Here is a 6,807-nt window from a genome sequence, read left to right as displayed (position 1 = left end):
GTTGAGGGACTAATGTGTTTGTGAGAATTGCAGGAAAACACAGGTAGAAGTCCCTCATTGATTCGGTTTCACTACCAGAGATGACCCCTAAAAATGTACGAAGACATTGAAGACAATGGTGGTTTATGAAGATATTCATATTGAAGACAATGACATGAGAAGACTCCCTATGAAGCTTTTGGAACTCGAAGACCTAGATCCTTCGTAGTTTTATTTCATTCATGTTGTGTCATAGGAACCACCGTACTGTTAAGTGGGGTCGAAGAGAACCAGTCAGAATGACTGAAGTGATGCCAAATTCAAATCCTATGTCTTCGAGCGAAGACTTTGAGAGAAAATCTTGTCCAGAGTCAGACAAGTCAGCTTTACTTGTAGCCCAAGTAAAAGTTGCCGTGTGAGTTCGAAATCCGACCGTTGGTACACATGTCAGTTCCTTAGTGACCCAGGGTCATTTCGGACAGATCAGGTCGGGTTTCCAAGTGGCTATAAATAGTCCACCCCCCACAACCTTAAATGGTCGGCTGCTCAGATTTCAGCGCACGGCTTTTGTCGTTTGAGAGCAACCCACCTCGAAGCCTTTGAAAGAAAAATTCCCAGTGAGGAGAAAAGCCCTAACCACCCAGAGCCAGAGTAAATTGGGCATCACTTAAGTCTTCGTGTCTGTGTGATTTGAAGACTTATTACACTTGAGGACTGTGCATCCTCCAGACGGTTAGGCGTCGCGTTTTGAGCATCCAAGAGAAATTGTGGATTGCCAGTGAACGAAGTCTGTGAAGGTTTCGGAGTCTACCTTGAAGACTTACCAGAGTGATTGGGCGAGGTCTGTGTGACCTTAGCTCAAGGAGAAAACGGTGAGGACTAGGTGTCTTGGACTGAGTGTCCTTGACTGGGTGTCCGGGACTGTGTGTCCTTCGGTTTAAATACCTAGCCGCTCCAACCAGACGTACAGTTGTCACAGCAACTGGAACTGGTCCAAAAAATCATTGTCTTCAACGTGTCACTGGTTTCATCTTCACTTCCCTTCATTTACAGTTATTCATTGTGAAGCCATTGCATGCTTGCTTTATCTTTTGTCTTCACAACATGAATGTATGATCTGTTCGGCTTCATAACTTCTTCCTACCTGATCCTTATTACACTGAAGCTGTTTGTCATTGCGCTTTCACTCTATTGAATACATGACCATGGCTGCCCTAGTGTAATCTAACTTCCGCTGCATAGTAATAGGCATAATCTTCACTGTTTGTCTTCATAACTCTCACGTTTTGAAGACTTCCATAAAAATCGCCTATTCACCCCCCTCTAGTTGATATAACGCACTTTCAAACCTGTAAACATTGAATCATACGACGGCACTACAGACCCCGTGGTATGGATTGAGGACTTCCTCCTCCACATCCACATGACCCGCAGAAATGACTTACACGCCATCAAGTACCTCCCACTAAAACTCAAAGGACCAGCGCGGCATTGGCTTAATAGCTTGCCAGCAGACTCCATTAGCTTTTGGGAAGATCTGGAAGCCGCATTCCTTGACAACTTTCAGGGCACTTATGTGCGACCACTAGACACCGATGACTTGAGCCACATAATTCTGCAGCCAGAAGAGTCGGCCAGGCAATTCTGGACTCGGTTCCTTACAAAGAAAAATCAAATTGTCGACTGTCCGGATGCGGAGGCCTTAGCGGCTTTCAAGCACAACATCCGAGACAAGTGGCTAGCCTGGCACCTTGGTCAAGAAAAGTCGAAATCTATGGCTGCCCTCACGACGCTCATGACCCGCTTTTGTGCGGGAGAAGACAGCTAGTTGGCTCGCAGTAATAACATATCAAAGAACCATGGTACCCCTGATATCAAGGACGGCAGTAGCAGGTCACGTCGCAACAAGCATCAGCGCCGCATTAACGGCGAAAGTACTGAGGATATGGCAGTCAATGCCGGATTCAAAGGCTCTAAACCCGGTCAGCAGAAAAATCCATTCAAACAAAGTACACCGGGTCCGTCCAGCTTGGACCGTATACTCGATCGCTCGTGTCAAATACACGGCACCCCAGACAAGCCAGCCAATCACACCAACAAGGATTGTTGGGTCTTCAAGCAGGCCGACAAGTTAATTGCCAAAAACAAGGAAAAGGGGCCACATAGCGATGATGAGGAAGAACCCCGACAGCCACACACTGGAGGACAGAAGAGGTTTCCCCCGCAAGTGTGGACGGTGAACATGATATACGCAACCCACATCCCTAAGAGGGAGCGGAAGCATGCGCTCAGGGACGTATATGCGTTGGAGCCAATCGCCCCAAAGTTCAACCCTTGGTCCTCCTGTCCGATCACCTTCGATCGCAGGGACCATCCCACTAGTATCCGTCATGGCGGATTCGCCGCACTGGTCCTAGACCCAATCATTGACGGATTTGACCTCACTCGAGTCCTTATGGACGGCGGCAGCAGCCTGAACCTGCTTTATCAGGACACAGTGCGCAAAATGGGTATAGATGCCTCAAGGATAAAACCCAAAAAAACAACCTTTAAAGGCGTCATTCCAGGCGTAGAGGCCCACTTCACAGGCTCAATTACACTAGAAGTGGTCTTCGGATCCCCGGATAACTTCCGAAGCGAAGAGTTAATCTTCGATGTAGTCCCGTTCCGCCGTGGTTACCACGCGCTGCCCGGATGAACCGCATTTATAGATCAATGCGTACCACATTATGCATACCTCATGCTCAAGATGCCAGGACCTCGCGGAATTATTACAGTCAATGGAAACACAGAGCGCTCTCTCCGAACAGAGGAGCACACCGCGGACCTCGCAGTAGAAGCGCAAAGCAGCCTCTCAAGGCAATCTACCAGTTCGGCGTTTCAAAGCCCGGACACCTTCAAGCGTGCATGGGGAAATCGGCAAACAGACCGCCTGACACGATCTGAGCTCGCGTAGCAATACGGCGGCCACCCCAATCCCAACCCAACGGCGTTGTTCGTGCCGCGCGTACATAATTAGGCATTGAAAATACTATGGGCACAGATGGGGAGGCGGAAGCACAACTACGGCACGCCCCAAAACGCGGCCTAAACCGCACCAGGGGCTTCCCGTTTGGTTATTTTTCTTTTTCGTTCAGGACTTCAATCTCTAGAAACACTGTCCGGCAGCTCTATTGCCGAACACATGATACACCAACCAAGGAGGCCGACAACTACGGAATTCCCAGGTGGATTACAGATTTCATATAATTCCTCAGCCCGCCCTTGGAAGGGACATAGTCCTACTCCTTTGCTTATTACACTATCTGTATCACTCTGCTTTAATGCAATTTTTCAATATACAATACATGCCATTACGACCATTATCATATTTTTGTTATATATATACATGTCTATGTGTTCATTAATAACGCCTAGCAACCATACAGTCTGGTACGACCAATGCACCAGGGGCTTACGTACCCACAATATGGTGTGAAAAGTCTGAACACTTTCACAAGTGCGGCACCCCGAACTTATAGCATTATATGCATCAGCTCTGAATCATGTCATTGGTCAAATGTTGGGTTTGCCCGGCTCCTATGTTTTGTTACCTTATGTTCCGCTCTATCGGCTAAGGTAGCACTAGGAGGACTACTGCGATTGTGCCCCGGTTCTGCCGGGCCGAGCACCTCAGTGGAGAAAGCTAAAACTGACTGTCATGATAAGGCGAGAGACTGGTCGCTGTTCGGCGAGGTTTTTCGAGTCCCTAAAGACATACGCCGCTTAGGGCGAGGGGCCGGCTTTGTCCGGCTTATAGGCGTGTATCGCGCCCCGAATTCGGCCTTCCGAATACCAGGGGCTTCGCCGAAATTTAAAATTATAGAATTCTATGGCTAAGTGAGAGTGATAAAGCATTATTAGTCCGGTTGCCTTGTTCGTTGTGCTCAGCACCTCCCTCGAAGGACACAAACATGGGAACAAGAGTGCTCAGGTTTATCACGAACACCCCGACACTCGTGGCATGGGGGCAGAAGCCGAGGACTAGTCATCTCTCAGATTGGATAAACAACCAAACATCAGGTAATATTTTAAATTCACACAAGCGTTGCATAGCGAATACGATACAAGTTTTCATACATACAGGACAAAACGAGCAAGTCTCATTCAAATATTACATTTTGCGACCACTCATCCGCGATAAGACGGGCGCCCGGCAGAACACCCTCATAGTACATCTCGGGGTGGCGGTGCTCCTTGCCCTCCGGCGGCCCCTCCTTCATCAGCTTCACGGTGTCTAGCTTGACCCACTGCCTTTTTACACGGGCGAAGGCCCGGCGTGCACCTTCAATGCAGATGGATCGCTTGACGACCTCCAGCCGGGGGCAGGCATCCACAAGCCACCTCACCAGGCCGAAGAAGCTATTCGGAAGGGCATCGCCAGGCCACAACCGAACTATGAAGCCCTTCATGGCCTGATCGGCCGCCTTATGTTGCTCGGCCAACTGCTTCAGCTGGTCGCTCATTGGCACCGGATGTTCGGCCTTAGCATACTGAGACCAGAACAGCTTCTCTGTCGAGCTTCCGTCCTCGGCCTGGTAGAATAATGCGGCATCGGAAACACTATGGGGCAAATCTGCGAATGCTCCTGAAGACCTCCGGATTCGGGTAAGTAATCGGTAATGCACCTTTACATGCCTGCTTTGCATATAGAAAGCCTTATCCGCCGCTATCTTCTTCATCGCGTAGATCTCCTGAAGGGCCTTCTGGGCCTCAGCCTTGGCACTCTTCACGCTCTCACAAGCCGCGGCAAGCTCAAACTCTCTCGTCTTCAAGTCAAGCTCCAATGCCTCGTGCTTTGTCACAAGAGCCTGGAGCTCTTGCCGCACCTCGCCCACCCGAGCCTCGTGCCTCTCTCGCTCGGTGTGCTCCTGGGCCACCCTTTCTTCGTCCTGGGACATCCCTTGCTTCAGGGTCGGCACCTCGGTCGTGGCCCCTGGCAAACATACAATGATCCTGTCATTTAGCAATCGTGTCCTTTTTCTCATCTACAGACGGGGTATTACTTACCCTTGTTCTCCTTGAGCTGCCTCTTAGCAAGGACGAGCACCTTCTGGGACCCCTCGAGGGCCTCCTTCAGTATGGCAACCTCCGCAGTTAGTGCGGCGGACGGCAGCAGCGAAGCCTGCATATGCATATTGACATACTTATATTAGACTCCGGCGATATTATTTGATCCTCTGTTCGGCTTTTCTTTGTGAAAGCTGAGCAAAGCATCAGGGGCTACTGTCTATGCGGTAACACTTCTACTACATTTTAAAACACTTACCTCGAAGCCTGTTAGAATGCTAGTACATGCTTCAGTCAATCCGCTCTTGGCGGACTGAACCTTCTGGATCACTACACTCATGATAGTGCGGTGCTCCTCCTCGATGGAAGTGCTGCGAAGAGCTTCCAAAATAGTGTCCGGCACCTCTGGATGGACAGAATTCACCGGCACAGGCGTCTCGCCCCCCTTAGAAGGGGACCACCCGCCCGAGCTCGGAACCGTTGGAGGGTCCGGCGCGGTGTTCGGCTGAGGGCCGAACTCGGAGCTCTCGGGGACCCCGTCCCCTCTGCTCCCGGAGTCCGGAAGGTCGCCTCGAGGCGCCTCCAGGATTGTCCCCCCTCGATCCGGTGCCTCTTGAGACAGAACCTCGGGATCATCGGCTGGATGAGGGGAGGTGGCGGTCGGGAGTGGATCGCTATCCATGTCCGATGAGCCCAGGGAGCCGTCCGAGGATATCTCGATATTGGTCCGGGGCGGCCTGCACAATTGAGTTCAGCGTTAGGGAAAGCAATGCGAGAAAGGAATCCTGTGTGTTACTTTGGTATCCGAATACTTACGATCTCCCCTGGGGCTTCGCCCTGGGCAACCACTCGTCTCCACCTTCATCGGCAGCGGTGGAGCTGTCCGAAAGGAGAGTCCTTCCCTTCTTGGACCCTCCGGCCTCCCCAGTTGGGGCGGCCTTCCTTTTCTTGCCTCCCCTAGTCGGTGGGGGAGCCTCTTCTTCCTCTTCCTCATCTTCGGGGGAAGAGTGCACCGCAGAGTCATCGGACGGTGAGTCCGACGACGCCTGGCGTCGGGAACACTTTCGAGCTCCCTTGGGCTTCTTGGTCGTCTCCGGCACCTTATAAGGGGCCGGAGCCAGCATCTTCGTCAGAAGAGCGTCTGCGGGGCCTTCGGGCAAGGGAGCCGGACAATCGATCTGTCGGCCATCTTCTGCCAATCCTGTCAAAATTACGGGAGTTTAGATCCCGCATAGAGTCAATCTATATAAAAATAAGTATCCTGTGAAAGGTAAAACAACTTACCGCACTGGCATGGTGCTTTGCGCTGAATCCGTGATCCTCAGTAATGGGGGGAGGGACCTCGACGCTCTTGAACAGCACCCTCCAAGCATCTTCATGAGTCGTATCGAAGAGCCTGTTCAGAGTTCGGTGCTGCGCCGGATTGAACTCCCACAAGGTAAACTCCCATTGTTGGCACGGGAGTATCCGGCGGACGAGCGTAACCTGGACTATGATGACAAGCTTGAGCTTCTTGTCCACCATGTTCTGAATACATGACTGGAGTCTGGTCAGCTCTTTTGAATTACCCTAGGACAGGCCCTTCTCTTTCCAGGAGGTGAGCCGCATGGGGATGCCAGATCAGAACTCGAGGGCCGCCACCCATGCAGGGTCACGCGGCTCGGTGATATAGGACCACCCCGATTACCACCCCTTTATGGTATCCACGAAGGTGCCCTCGAGCCATGTGATGTTGGGCATCTTGCCCACCATGGCGCCTCCGCACTCTGCCCGGCGGCC

The sequence above is a fragment of the Triticum urartu genome, chromosome 6A (assembly GCF_056163025.1).
Source record: "Triticum urartu cultivar PI428250 chromosome 6A, HENAU_Tu73, whole genome shotgun sequence".
Taxonomy (NCBI): Eukaryota; Viridiplantae; Streptophyta; class Magnoliopsida; order Poales; family Poaceae; genus Triticum; species Triticum urartu.
Note: the sequence above shows the minus strand (reverse complement) of the source record.